General features: G+C 34.6%; 1 protein-coding gene across 4 annotated transcripts in view; it reads left to right on the top strand.

Moving 5' to 3' along the window:
- Positions 1-1,029: 1,029 nt before the first annotated feature.
- Positions 1,030-15,660, top strand: part of LOC145662048 (uncharacterized) — a 32,703-nt gene continuing 18,072 nt past the window's right edge. The window contains exon 1 of one of the 4 annotated variants that reach the window (XM_081727403.1): positions 1,030-1,311. The gene's annotated coding sequence lies outside the window, so the exon portion shown is untranslated. Of the gene's footprint in view, positions 1,312-1,352; positions 1,453-4,601; positions 4,756-15,660 lie in introns of those variants that run through there. The other 3 variants (XM_081727384.1, XM_081727396.1, XM_081727388.1) reach the window with 3 other exon arrangements.

Genomic DNA, 15,660 nt, shown 5'->3' on the forward strand with positions numbered 1-15,660 from the left:
TATTTATTTCCCAAACTTAGATCTGATTGAACTTTAGATCTCATAAGGGTAGTGTTACGAACAGTGGTGCGAGGAAGTCTCCAGATTTTTTTAACTTCTGCAAAACTGGAGCACTGTACAAGGTAGTATATTGACTCTCGGGGGAAGTGTAGAAGAAGTAAAACTTCACCATTCTACGTGCACTCCTGGGTTGGGCTACGAATTTTTCAGCAGCTCCACGTACATTTCTAGTCAAAATGGTAAACGTCATGTCAGTACTTTGAAACAAAATAAGTAAGGGAGCACTAGTGCATACCAATTACTAACTAAGGAACAACACTCTGACAATACGTTTTATTGGGAGCTAAATAAATAATCGATTTAATTCCATACATTTATTATTATTATTATCATTTGCATTATCCTTCAAAAAATTAAGCCCTGGTAGTCGCAAATTAAGCCGTTATAAGCCCATCCTCCGAATATTGAAAGCCGAGAATAATGTTTCAGGAAATAGAAGTATAAAACCTTTAAATAAAACAAAATATGAAACTGAAAACTTCAAAACTGGATAAATACAAACAAGTTATGTAATTGGTCTTACCTTTCTTTTGTTTCTAATCGAAGTTGATCCAACGAGAAGAAAACAAGTCGACCAAATCTACTGTTGCTCGCTAGGCACACTAATTAAAATTCATAAGAAAGAACTGTAACTAAAATTAACCGGAAAAGGCGCTAAATTAGAAAACAGAAATATGTATGCATACCCAGATGCTCAAAGAAGAAAGCTTGAGGACTAATCTGCCACATAGTAAATGCATGGAAAGTAGACTACAATTTGACAATGAGATTGGTTATGATACTGATATAAAATACTATATGTAGAATGTTTTATGATTATAGGAGTCTGGGGGGGGGGCAGTCTGGATGGCAGTCGGGGGGGCAGGAGTAGCCACCAGGGGGGCGCTCGCCCCCCTTGCCCCCCCCTCTGGCGTCGTCACTGAATAAAAGTAGCCTGGTACAGCGGGGGACACTTCTAAATGGTACACCTTAGCCGAAAGTGTCCCCCGCTGTACAAGCAGCGGAGACAAAAGAAGCTTCACTTCAATCTGAAGAAGATGATATGTAACGTACAGTATTTGTCTTAGGGGAGTTTCGCTTTGATCTTCCGTTATTATCGAATTTATTTAGCTTTGTCTCAGCGCCGAAGTTTGCCTTCTTTCCAGCCTTTCTGGCTATTGTTTACTATTGTTTTTAGTCACTTTTTTTCGATAAGTGTTGGCAACCTTACTCGTGCAGACGAATTAAGTATACTCGTGTCTACTTCTTCAGGTAAGATCCACATATATATTCCTTTTTCTTATATGTACCTCTCTCGAATTCAGATTTCTCCAGTGAATTTTACAAAACTGTGCCGCGGCAAATTAGGATAGCCCACAACTAATAATAATAATTCTATGTAAATATATGATTGTGAGTTTTTGTTTTTTTTCGATCAAGGTTTCCCCTAATGGTAGCCACTTAGTGGGTTAGAAATATGTTATATTGGATTAATAGATGATAATAGTACGTTCAAATTTCTGCAGAAATTAAGATATGTGTCCCTATGTTAGATTATGTGACCTGTGATGAAGAATGGTTGTTTTGTCAGGTGTTGATATACTGTAGGGATCCATACATAAATTCATTCCGTATATACCTGTTTTCCAATAGACAAAATATTTTAGGAGCCTTCACTGTTGGTACACGGTGCCAACTATTGTGCCAAAGACACTAACCAATTTGTGATAGGTGGCTACGAAAAAGCAAGAATGCTTTCTAACCGAACTAGAGCAAAGAAGCCCGAATGATGGCGAAGGGTGCGTCCGCAAGAAGCAGGCGCGTCAGCGAAGGTTCGTATACACAAAACGAGAATAGCGCAAAACACTTTATGTACCATAAAATAACTTATCCTATGCGTTAAATTATATATTAGTACGTTAATAAAGACGTTATAGGTAAAATTCTAATATGTTCACAATGCTTGCATGTTTGTATTGCAAAGTATCCGACCAGATTACTAACGTAAATTTCCCTGAACTCTCAAACATTTCTATAGTTGTATGTCTTGAGTTAGCAGATAACTTCATTCTACTTTGTATTGTGTGGTCTAGCTACTGTAAGCAAATCCATGCATACCAGGATCGCTGTTTATTCATGTATTTTTGTGTAGATTCGCATCTCGCAGATAAGAACGGAGTATGTTTAGCAGAAGGAGTCCACAAGCACGTAAAAAACAAAATTTACAGGAAAAATGGAGGATTATGCACTACTTAGATGTAACATAATGTAGCAAAATCTAAAGTAACCTGAACTAACCTAATATTAGTAGAAGTAACCGAAATTTTAACAATTTTTGGAAAATTATGTTGGACCGCTACACTAACATAGGAGTATATTTAGTTCAGGGTGTCCAGAAGCACGTAGAAAACACAAAATTTACAGGAGAAATGAATGATGTAAGTTTTTAGACGGAACATAACGAAACCAAATCTAACATAACCTAGTTTAAACTAATCTAAACTAACCTAATATTAGTAGAAATAAGCGAAATTCTATCTTTTTTTTGGGGGGGGGAAATTATGCGGGACCCCTATACTAATATAACATAAACTAAACTAACCTAACCTAAACTTACCGAATGTGAATATAAATTACCAAAATTGTAACATTTCTTTTTAGAGAAAAGAAGCTAAACATAGGCATAAGAACATAACATATTTAGATTATTTACGCACTAGTTTATAAATATATTCTTACAAATTTTTCTTTAAATTTTTCAAATCCCTGAATTCGTACTATAAATCTTCACCCTTCCTTACGCATAAGTTTCGTTGTATGTAATTTCCTTTCCGTAAAAACACTGTATACTGTTTGTTTCTGTATACTGTATAGATAGATAGATTACTCCCATCTGTAGAACTGAACTCAGCGTCTTAAATTAGTGAAACATATTTAATATAATATTGTAGATAATGACAATTTTGTGTATGTGTTACATACGTTGAATACTTCTGATACCGTTTTGTTTAGCTCCTTTTCTTTTTAGATAAAATTAGCTATGGTTTATCTGTTATGAGTTCCTAATTCGGAAAATTTAATGTACTTCAATCTTATTTCGATCTGTATAACTATGGTTCATTAAATCTGAATGTCGTAACGAAACTTAATCTTCCTTTACACCACTGTAGTAAGGACTGCCCACACCCGATACAATATTAGATTAGTAATGTTTAGTGTATGTTTAGTATAATTTACCTTTTAGTGTAAGTTTGGGTCTAGGGGCTTGACTGAATTTTCTACAATAACATGTGAGTTCTAGTTTGTATTAATTATATATATAGCTTGTGTGTTAGTAGTCTGCTTTTCGTCAGTTTATTCTTGTTAAAAGGAATTCAGTATAATGGTTAGCTTTGATGTTTATAACCTTGATTTTAAACAGTCTGAAATCATTTATGCTTCTGTTATTCAGACGTTCTTATGAGAATTAGCAGAAGAAAAGGCTATCAATCTGATAGTTTCTGCCCTACAATCTTCTTTTCTTGAATGTATAGTAACCACACTTACCTCCAGCGTTTAAACTATTGACGAATTACTTTATATTTTGGTAAAACTTCAAGGAAATTAAAGCGGAGCTAAAAGGTGGGATCGAAGAGAAGCAAACAATTTACAGTCTTAAAAGTCTGTAATGCCAAAGTTTAATAAGAAACAAATATTTGATTCTTGGGATTCTTGTTTCGTTAGATACATATAAGAAAAACATAACAAGGATAATGCCATCAAAATGAACCAAGAATCAGCAAAAAATAAATCAGCACATTATAAATACTACCGATACGATTAACACTAAACGATTGCAACTGGAATTTCATAAATTGTCGTTATATAATCCGCCGATTAACGAAATATTGCTACTGTGGAAAAATAATTGCAACAAAAATTTGATAAATCGTCATTAACAATTGGCCATATTAACTAAATACTACAACTGTAAAATAAAACGTACAGCAACAAAATGAGCAAAACAAATCCGTTTAAAAATAATAATGAAAATTATTACCGTAATAATAATATTATAATTGCAAATGAAAACATATGAGTATACTTTTTATCCATTCTTTACCAGAAATTTTTCTGAAGGCATTGAATGTTTGTCGAAAACATCCTTTCCTGAAAATCAGCACGTGTTATTCTTTCCAGTTTAGTAGTCCTAGCAATATAAGAGATTGATGTCAGGATACCACAGGTCAATTTTCTTTTCTGGTTGCGCGAACAAAAGCCTATTCTAAATTTCCAAAGAAACTGATAAAAGCCCACAAAATGTTTTCTGGACAGTGGTAAAATCGCACTGGATATATTACGAGAAAGGGAAAAATTGTAAAAACAGAGTACGTATCAGAAACACAAAGTAAAGAGTAATTTTCCAAAAAATAATTTGAATTTCGTGTTCTATTTTTATTATTTCGTCGTTTTCTTTAACTCATAAACAGTATTTGTATATTTGAAAATTAATATTTTTCCAAGATAATTTTTAATTCGCAATTCGCTTCCAAATATTTGATATTATTGAAAATCGACAGTTAAGGAAAGATCGACATGAGAAGCACGAACAATATATCATTTAGCTTTTGACTTCTGTTCATGTTTCATTCTTCTACGGATGCAGAGTTTCTTTTATTTCATTCTTTTTTTAATTTTTCAAAGAGTTTCAGAGTGTCTGTTCACCGTTTATGCATGGTAAGTACTTTTGTTGTTATTGTATTTAATATTATGGTGATATATGTAATGACTATGTATTGACAGTATATATTATGACTATTGATAGTATGTATCAAGAATATTTATTGGTGGTATATGTAATGAATATGTATTGGTCTCTCCATACGTATTTTTTATATCACATTAGTGGTCCGGAGTTATTTGCTGAATTGTTTTCTTTCTGATTATGAATATAAGTTCCATTATAATATAAGATATACCCTAGTAATTTATAATGAACAAAGTAACTGTTCTTTGAATTTAAAATGCGTTTTCAGTTTATATTTTAGCTTCAAAGTAAGAAGTCCAGGTACGATTGATTAGCAGTTATTATACATATTGGGTGACGTTTTTAGGCAAAGTGGGAAATAAATTGTGTGGTTTAACATTTTATCTAGTTTGCCCTAGGCAATGTACACAATGAAAAGAAATTTTCTACAATACTGAACAAAACCTTGGGCAAAGTATTTGGAAAACATAATTCTTACCTTCGCAATTTGGGCAGTACAATGTTTACTTTCTACACTTTCCAAACATCTGGAAACAAACACGGCAGCTGCTGGTTAGTGTAGTTTGTTTGTTGGAAGCAACAATTCACATCAAGAAATTTAAAAAATCTCTAACTATAATAAATGTACAATAAAGTAACTTACAAAAGAAAGAGTTGTTTCACTTTCATAGATATCATCACGTGGAAGTATATTATATAAATAGATACTGTGAACGACATAGAATAACTAGTAAGTTTATTTCTACAACAGCAGCAGAGACAAATAAATTAAACAAATTATAGTAACAGCCTATTGTTAGTTTTGAACAAAATATATCGTTTTTCAATTAACAAATCAAATATTTATTATGCCACCCTCTTCCAAGCAATGAATCTCTATACCAAACTACACTTCTACTCATTAACAATCTTTCATTGTTGAGTTTAGCATCTTCATTTCAGATTTTGCTTGGGCGGGCGGGAGGCAGGAAGATTGTCAGCTGGCCGATAAGTGACGTTTTTCCATAAATATGTTACCATATTGCGTACTTTTAATTAAAATATATAGAGCTCAAACTCACTAAAACAATTTCCCCCTGCTCTTCCCAAATGATCCCGCTGCTGTCAGTATGAATAAGATGAATCTACAGCTTAATATGAAATTATCAAGGTTATTGGTATTGGAGTATTATAGAACTTCTCTGGAACACTTTATTTCCTTCTTTGCCCAATTGTTCTTAGGTATTATTAACAATCCATTATTAAGTATTTCTCACGTTGTGTAGAGATTTCAGGCATGGCGTGTAATTCTAAGTATTGTATGGAATGTCTGATTTCAAAACTTACACATGACCTCTACACTGCTTTCCTATACAAAATTTGTATCTAATGCTTGCTCGTTAAATATTCTGTCTAGTGGGCTTTTTTTCTACTTAGGAAAACTTTTGGTGGGCATTTCTTAGTTACATGTTCTTTGTCCACTTCTTTCACTTCGGGGACAGGTGTTATTTTAAAAAATATCATTCGAATATACTCTATCTGGTAATGTTAAACACACATTCAAAGGCATCAAGAGTGTACCCAGAAAAGTCATTTTTCATTTTAATTAATTATAGATATTTTAGACTATTGGTAATACTTCTACAAAATAGTTTAATTGAAACTATATTGTATTCTGCGTTTTAAGTTTCAGTAATTCGAGAAGATATTTTTCTCAACACAAAGGATTATGAACATTAAATCAGGAATTAAAGGCCTTACTCAAAATTCTGTTTTTGTTAATTAGCATTAATTGCAATACAGAATCTTACAGTGTTTTATACCAAAATATTGAGATATCTTCAAAAATCACGAAGAGAAAAGAAAAGAAATAAAAGAGTCAAATATGGTAAAGAGTGTATATGGTCAGGTACGAAATACCCTCGTAAATGGATACGAATTACAGTTAACAACCGTCAAATTCGTAACATATAAAGACAACTTAAACGAAAAAAAAAAACGCGATAATAGAAGCAGCGATATTAAAAAGGAATGTGATAATAAGTAAGAAAACACTATCACGTAACAGTTTCAACACAATAACTGTCTTCTTTAGACTTCTACTCCTTACATATTATATTATCACATAGTCTTGCTCAGTGTGTTATTGTGTATTAGTACAAAATGGAAACACGGCCTGATAGAATAGTTAAAAAATGAAGTGTTTCATTTTGAAGTATACTGGTTTAGAATAGGTAGAAAAAGCACATATCTGTAAAGCTATCAGGCTCTATTCCTGAATCGAAACTACAGCAGTAATTTATGTTTTATACTCCTTTAATAAGAAGTACATTGTTCGGGAAGACGATGTTTCAAAACTCGGGTCTCACTTCTAGCTCTTGCCCAACCCCTAATTGTCTTTTCTTCTTCTGTTGTAAGTTTCAATATAATAAGTATGGGGAATAACAGTAAAATCCTCAATTGTAAATAATCACTAAAATTTTGTTCTATTCAAAGCACAAAAAAGAAAAAAAATACTAAAATTGTGTTGCACGGAGATTTACTAGATTTTAGTAATTCAAGAAGACATGGTCCCAAAACTGAAGGAACCATCAGCGATACAAAGATTAGAGACAATACTAAAAAATTTTCCGTTATTAATAAATTAACATTAATTGCGTTACGAAATCTTACAGTGGCAACGTAATGAGTGTGCCTCAAATACGGAATAGATCATCTAAAATATTCGAAAAGAGCTATACCAAAAGACATTTTCATTGTACGAGAGCCATCTGGAAAGTGGTACCCGTTTGTGCAATAAAGACGCAGTAGTGCGTATTAACAAATATACACATTTTTATTGGAAAGAGCATACTTTATACTCCTTCTCCACATAATCACCCAGCAAGTTGACGCATTTGTCATACCGTGTGACGAGTTTTTGTATTCCAACATCATAGTTCTCTGCCGCCAGCGTATTGAGATACGTAGTCAGCCTCGTTTAAGTTTTCCATCGCGGTCAAATCTTTTTCCCGACAGAAAGTCTTTAAGCTTCGTAAAAAGATGAAAATCCGAAAGAGCCAAGTCCAAGCTATACGGTGGATGGTCGAAGATTTCCCACTTGAATTGCTGCAGAAGTTGTGTTTTCGCAACTGCATGGGGCCTGGCATTGTCATGAAGGAGAATGACGCCTGTAGACAACGGACCTCGTCGTCGATTTTGTATTGCCCGCCGTAATTTCTTTAATGTTTCACAATACGAATTAGCATTAATTGTGCCTCTACGGGCCATAAAATCAATGAGCAGTACACCTCGTCGATCCTAGAATATTGTTGCCATGAGTTTCCTGGTGAACGGAACTGTCTTGAATTTTTTTGGTTTGGTTGGTGAATGAGCGTGATGCCACTCCATGGACTGTCGTTTAATCTCAAGTGATGCATAACAAACCCATGTTCCGTCCCCTATAATGATGCAATTCAGGAAAGAGTCTCCATCGGAATGACGTCCCAGAAACGCCAGTGCTGGAGCCATACGCTTGGTTTTGTGCTCATCTGTGAGCGTGCGAGGGACGCACCTTGCACAGATTTTTGAATAATGCAGATGGTCTTTGACAATTTCATGAACAATTGTTCGAGACACATTAGCAAAATGTTCAGAGAGTTCGTCAATTGTGACGCGCCGATCGTTCCTCACGCATTCGTCTACTGACCTCAGCAGTTTCTCTGTAATGACAGATGGTCTCCCTGAACGCTCCTCGTCGTGTGTACTGCCCCTCCCCAGGTTGAAGTCGCGACACCAGCGCCGAACAGACGACTCGTCCATCACATTGTCTCCATATACCTCCTTTAATTGGCGATGAATTTCACAATGTCGAACGTATCGTGCATTAAGAAATTTAATCACGGCCCTCACTTCACAACTGGCGGGGTTCTCAATTCGTTTAATCATTTTAAACGAGCACAGACACAACACAGGCACTGCTAGCGTCACGCAACCTCGCACAGAGCAGGCAGACAAGCCACTGACGTGGTCTGACTTTGCCCAGCGGCTCCCCGAGTTGTCAGCGCTTCATGCAGGGCAAACGGGTACCACTTTCCGAATGGCTCTCGTAATAATTTTGCCACGTGAAGTAGAATTAAAAGCGGAGCCTTGACCGAATCATGGGTAACTATGAACCAGTACACATCTCTTCTGTAATAGTGTTCTCCATTGTATGAATTATTGGATCAGAAATAACTTCTATATCACTTCAGTACAGATCATGTTTAGTTAATCAGAAATATTCAAAATTCCTGTATTTTTCATCTAACTTACAATAGAGAGTTTGTTCATACACACTAAAGCAGGCTTACTCGTCTACAGGCTAGCGAGTGTCTTTCTGGTTCGGAGTTCCATTTTTGTGAAATTTGTAACCGAATTACGATGGTTCGAAATTCCGTATTACATTTTAGATGCACTGCTCATTAAAGCCTGGTGCAGGCAGCATACTCCTAACTTCAATAAACAAATTTATTAATCATCAAATCACTAATCATAGTCTAACTAATTTAACTCTTCTAATAGCAACCATCATTACAATGTTCAAAAATAACCAAAATATTTAATGTTTTTATGGTACTTGTTTTCTCATGTTTTACATTATTTTATGAACACAAACAATACTTCTTTACTCGTACATGTGCTGCTGTAATGAAGTGTAATAAAGTTGGATCTTACTTTGAAATTTCGACAAGTAGAATTTTAAGAAAATTAATACTGAGTGAATTAGAGCTCGGTTATGTGCAAATTCATTTTTATTTATTTATTTGGTATGTTTTAGAGGATAGGAAATACCCTGATACCCGTTGTAAACATTTTTTGTCTCTCACCGTACCTACTATGAAAGACAACCGTCCATGGGAGCAAAAATTAATTTAAATTCGTAAAATATAAAAATTGAACCAATAAATTTCGTCACAAAAATTGAACCAATTAACTGAACCAATTAACCCATAAATATAAATACTAATGGGGAAACAGCTTTTGAAAGAAAAATAAAGGATACATATTATATGGAACAATATTGTACAATACAATAAAATTATAAGGTACCATACAATGTATTATTTGGTACAATTGCAACTGCAAACGGTATAAACTTTTTTTTCTGTCCATGTCACTGATATGATTGTACATGTTGCGTAATGTAGTTTCAGCTTACAGAGTACAACCGGTGCTTAGAGAACAACATTATACAATTACTTTCAGAGGAAGAGTACTGCAAAATGTTTGTTTGTTTTCTCGTATCTCTTTCGAGGTAGATTATCTTTTATTGTCGAAATGTATAACCTACTGCAAAAGAGGACTAGTAGTAAAAGCAAAACAATTAAAATTCACAAAGCATTTTTATCATAATAATTGAAACCATAAAAGGATATTCATTTACGGTTTGTATATCGGGTCCATTTTATTTGTATCTGTTCTGTTCGCAGGATAATTGTGTTAACATTTGCTAAAGATTGTTCTTCCTTATAATCATTTCTGATGGAGAGTTGTGGTATATAAAGAGGGACAAACTCGTAGCAAAATTGCACCTGAATTATTTGAAAAACAAACTAGTATTTCTATAAATTTGAACTAGGTAGAACAAATTATTAATAATATAATATACATCAGTGTTTGGTTTTAATCTTCTGTTGTGTACACGAAAAGCTTCTGATCTTTTCGGCAGAACTTCAATAAGTTTTACATGTACTCGAAAATTCACCAACCTCTCTTTAGATGACGTTAGATGGAGTGTGTTCTATCTGACCATTGATGTCCATTTCTGGAATGTTGCCCTGTTGAACGCAGAAGTGGCATTAAACTCAAGCTAGTTAGTCACAATTTTCTATAGAAGACTGTAAGTAAACATTTTTATTCCACTTGCTGGTTATATGCAAATTGTATAAAGATATCTGGGTTAAATATATATGTAATCAAATAATTTAAGGTTCATTAATTCAGGCCCGGATAATTATTTAAATACATGTACATTTATAGTTTATAAGGATTTTTAATATTTGTTTTTGTTTGTAAATTTTATTTGTATATAATTTTCATTTCCTTTATCTGTCTTCCTTATGATCTTAGAAAAATTATTTCTTAAGTTTTATTTCTTAGGTAGATACACTGTACCATTTGTTTCTGTAATTTAAGAACCAGTTACATATAATGAACTGAAAGAACTTCAAGGGGGGGGGGAGATTGGTAGTGTCGGTTTTTTCAAATCCTTAACGAACTTTATTTTAGCTGGGGATCTTTTCGTTCTTGGATGCTGCCACTTGTGAGCAGAATCGTGTATAAACCAAGCTGTTTAGCACTAGCGCATCCAGAAGAATCATTAGGAGGGGGCGGTTCGCTTCCTGGAAGATAAGCATAGCATCAAAGTGACCAGAATTTCAATTTGCAAAAATGGGACACATATGATTCCGGGGCTGGAGGGGGAGTGTAAACTTGATTCCCAGATTATATTTTATGACCCGAATTTGTAAGTTTTTTTAAAACTGCGAATTTGTAAGTTTTTTTCTGTACATAGGGTATTCTTTCTCTAGATTTAAATTAAATACGCACTTCCGTTTCGGAGGCTTGGCTGTATCATGATTAACTTCACACTTAGTCACCGCGATTTATCAGATGCGTTGTATTTTACAGTACTTACACAAAAGAAAGTGCTATATTGACGATGGTATTTATCCTGTCATCTGTTATCTGCGTGTCCCATTTCTCCTCTGTGTATATAAATATAGCCTCCCTACGTTTTACTAAAGTAATCGCAAGAAAACATGAAGCTTGACATAAATCTATCAATTTCATTATCCAATAGAATGCGAGGGTATGTTCCGGTCGTCGATCCGTATCCATGACATTTTTTTTTTCAGTGCCTCTCTGAGAGGGACATTATCTTTGATCTCTGGCGCTATGCGAATAACATTTCCTGAGAGCACGATGTTGAATTTCCGTTACGTTTGGTTTTCACCATGATTTCAGTTTGTCAACATGGTTGGCATTTTCTTAAGTGCGCGTTAAGATTGCGGCTACATAAATCGTACCAAAATCTTCTGATGTATCAAAGGTGAAGAAAACATTTCTACGATTGGTATAGAACCCAGGATTCACGAGGAGTTGGGGAGTCACTGACTGATAAACTTTGACACCCATGGAATTGTTCATTTCTCAAGAAAAGCTCCAACTGTACTCAATTGATGTATTTAAATATGAATGTGTAAGGAATTCAATTCCTGGTACATCCAGGAATTTTCCACTTAAACAGGAGAGAGCAAGAAGACAAATATAGGACATTATTACAAAAGTATATACCTCTGTACATAGGGCATTTTTTGTTTGTTTTTTGTTGCTTGAGTTTAACGTTCCACGGTAATGACATGACGGCTAAAAAAGACGTGCACTTACTGATTATAGTGGAATTCGAACCACCTTTCTCGTTAAAATGTATCCTCACCGGGAATCGAACCCGGGACCATGAGGTATTTTGTCCGAATACTCCACTTTTGCAGTGGTATAATTGAGTATAGAGAAAAAAACGCATTAGATCAGATGAAGAACAGGGGGTTGGAAATTGACTCTATTAGGTAATTTCTTAAAAGCAGCATTTAGAAACATGTATAATTATAGTTATGCTTCCAACAACAATAAAAGGATAAAATAGTAGCATTAGCTTAGGTGGGATTTCGCTCCCAGACCCCCAATATGTTCGGAATACGGCGTCACACAATATAGCAAATGCTTCTACGTGCTATTATAGCACAATATTTCGCGTTCTCACTTCTGTGTCTTTCATATAGAATTGGATTGAGCTAAAACGCTGTCACGAAATTCAAACACCTCACAAACATTTTAGTGAACCTTCACCTCTGTTTTTGCCCTTCTACGTTAAGTGGCAAAAGATGCTCAAATCCCTGTTTCATTATTGTAAAAGAATAATCAAACTAGCAACTTTCATATATCTAGCCGTAAGTGATCCCGAGATATAGGCATATAATAATAATAAGAAGAAAAAGAAGAATTCAGAAGCGCTGAAATGCGTATTGAATTGTTTTAAGTGAGAAGTCCATATACCAAATTCCATGTTTCTAACCTTCAAAGATTCTTAGATATCTTATTATAATAATTGCAGTCCCTTTTCGTTCCACCTCTTTTCCCCAGGTTACTAAAGTATCAAAAAATGTTGAAACGCGTGTCAAATTACATTAAATGAGAAATCGAAATCCAAATTTCAGGTCTCTAACCTTAAGGAATTTGGAGATATGACCATCTTATTAAAATAATTTCCACCCCTTCCTTTCTTTGAATTTTCCAAAAATCCTTCCTTAGTGGTATCCTAGATCACAAATCCTATCTATTTTTTTCTGTCCAAATTTCAAGTTTCTAGCTTAAGGTTAGTGTAAAGGGACAAGTTTTGCCGATAGATGTCACTACAATCTTCGTATCTCTCCCATGTATTTTTTACCTTTCACGAAAATTTACAATTTCTTTTACTAATTTCATTCTAGAGAGTTCAAATTTTTAGAGAAGGAACTTCATAACCTATCAAAGGGAACAACCCGTGCCGATTTTTTAAATTTAAAATTGTCTTTATTGTTGAAACATTTCCATTGTTAAAGATTTAGATAACCATTTCAACAATGAAGCAGTTTCAACAATGAACAAATTTCTAAATAAAAAATCGGCACGGATTATTGCCTTCGATAAATTATCAAGTTCCTTTTCTAAAAATTTGAAGTCTCTAGGTTGAAATTTGTAAGAGAAATCGTTAACTTTCGTGAAAGGTAAAAAATATATGGGAAAGATACGAAGACTGTAGTGCCATCTATTGGCAAAACTTGTTCCTTTAAACCAACCTTAAGCGGTTTGGCCTGTGCGAAGATCAGGACCACTTCTGTTGTAGCTTGTATTATTTCCCAAGAAAAGATGAAATGTCATTAAAAGTCACAATGAATGTTTACTTGTTGAACCTCAAAAGTCATAGTTCTTTGTTGATGTATCTAGCGAGAGTACCTTTGATCTTTGATGCATGAGGTTCTGTGGTTTGATACCCGGTGAGTGGACATCGAACGCACTACAGTGGTACTCTGGTTCTCGTTCGGTAAAGCATCACTTTTGACGAACGACGTAAATACATATCAATCAATCATCCAACCTAAAAGTCTCAGCTCAGATTCAGAGAGCTTTACAGTAAGAAGCGCTGAATATTCTATATTTCTCTTTATTTAAGGTAAATGTAATTGAAGTTTCAGGTTTTGAATTCCATCCCATCTTTTTTTGTTTTCGAGGACACAATTTTAAAATATATTTTTTAGTTTCATAGAGTGAGCCGTCTTTCCTTCTTCCTACGCTGTTCGTTCAACATATGAATCATTCTCTCTCGTATGCGGCTTATGGTAATCGTCCCAAGGAACTAGGGACAGAAGTATTCACAATTCAAATGTCTGTATTACCATTAAGTACCACACATTTTGATTAGATTCTACTAGGCTTGTTACACAGATTGGATCGGCCGCGAAAAGACAATATTTGTATTTCCGAACGATACATGAAGTAGAAGACCTTGTGGGGGGTGTCCCCTCCGCCCCCCACGTGGATCCGCCAGTGCTGTTTAGTTTGGTAGGGGTTCTTCTAGCACTCTGGACCACATGGTTACGTTCGACCGAAAGGTTCTAACGTCTGTTGGATCAACCATTTTTTTTTTAAGCTATGCGGGAGGTCATTCGGAATGGCCGTGGATAGAGAATAGGAACTTGGGTAGATAACTAAAGTAATCTTCTTCTGGGGAGAAATCATTTTTGTTTGAAAGGTTTTTACTTTTTTTTTTCGGGAATGTAGGGATATGCGGTTAGTAGGTTTTAATTTTGAAATATGTTCTAATCTTTTGGATGGGTTTAATAAGGATTTATATTTCGAACTCCAATGGTTATGGGTTTGACACCCCAAATAATTATCCAGGCCAGGAATTATTGAACCTTAAAATATTATATATATATAAACCAGATACCTTTATACAATTTGCATATAACCAGTAAATGGCTGTCTTACCAACATTCCAGCAGTGAACGGGTACGTTGTTTTTCAGGAGGCGGAATTTCTTACAAAATTGACACTTTTATGATATGCATACTCTGCATGTTCTCAAAATACTTTAATCGCACGCTTATATTTTTCTAAAGGACATTTTCACTAATTTCTACGCAGCATTTTTTATTTTTTTCTCCTTCGTCCGGCCCAAACGACGCACACCCACACTTTATAATATGCATCTTCATTCTCTCTACTGTACGACAGACAAAAAACTCGAGAGTCAAAAATCGGTTAACCACTTTAAATTGTACTTACGATTTTGACCTAACTCAAAGAAAAGGGGAAATTTATAGGTTGAATTTGCTGCCCCGGTTTGTGTAAAAATGTATTTTGCTTCATTTGTAATTACACATTTTTGTTCTGCAACACTCCCAATGTCGTCCATTCTAAAACAATGTGTTAAGTCAAAGCTGCTTATCTTACTTTGCATTGCTGCTGTGAGTCCAGTTTGAGCAGTATCACAGGAAGCACTGAAACAATCGATCCCTGATCATTTTTCTTCACCACCTGCGTTTTTCTTTTTCTTAATCTTGATTAAAAACGAATTCAAATCAATCTGTTTACGCTTTGCCATTGTAAAAAGAAAAATGAACAGAAAGTACACTTTCTTCGAGCAGCGGTAATGTAACTCTTCAACTCTTCTTCCAACGGACGGCAAGCGTAATTGTTTTCCCCCTTCTTTACCAAGGCTGTAGTAGACACCCCCAGCAAGTAGACACCGTAGCTTTGTTTAAAGTAGCCCTTGAATATATAATGTATCTTAGTGTACGTTGAAATAATAAAATATATTTGGAAAAATAATT

Source organism: Thermobia domestica, chromosome 1 (assembly GCF_964235325.1).
Source record: "Thermobia domestica chromosome 1, izTheDome1.hap1.1, whole genome shotgun sequence".
Classification (NCBI taxonomy): domain Eukaryota; kingdom Metazoa; phylum Arthropoda; class Insecta; order Zygentoma; family Lepismatidae; genus Thermobia; species Thermobia domestica.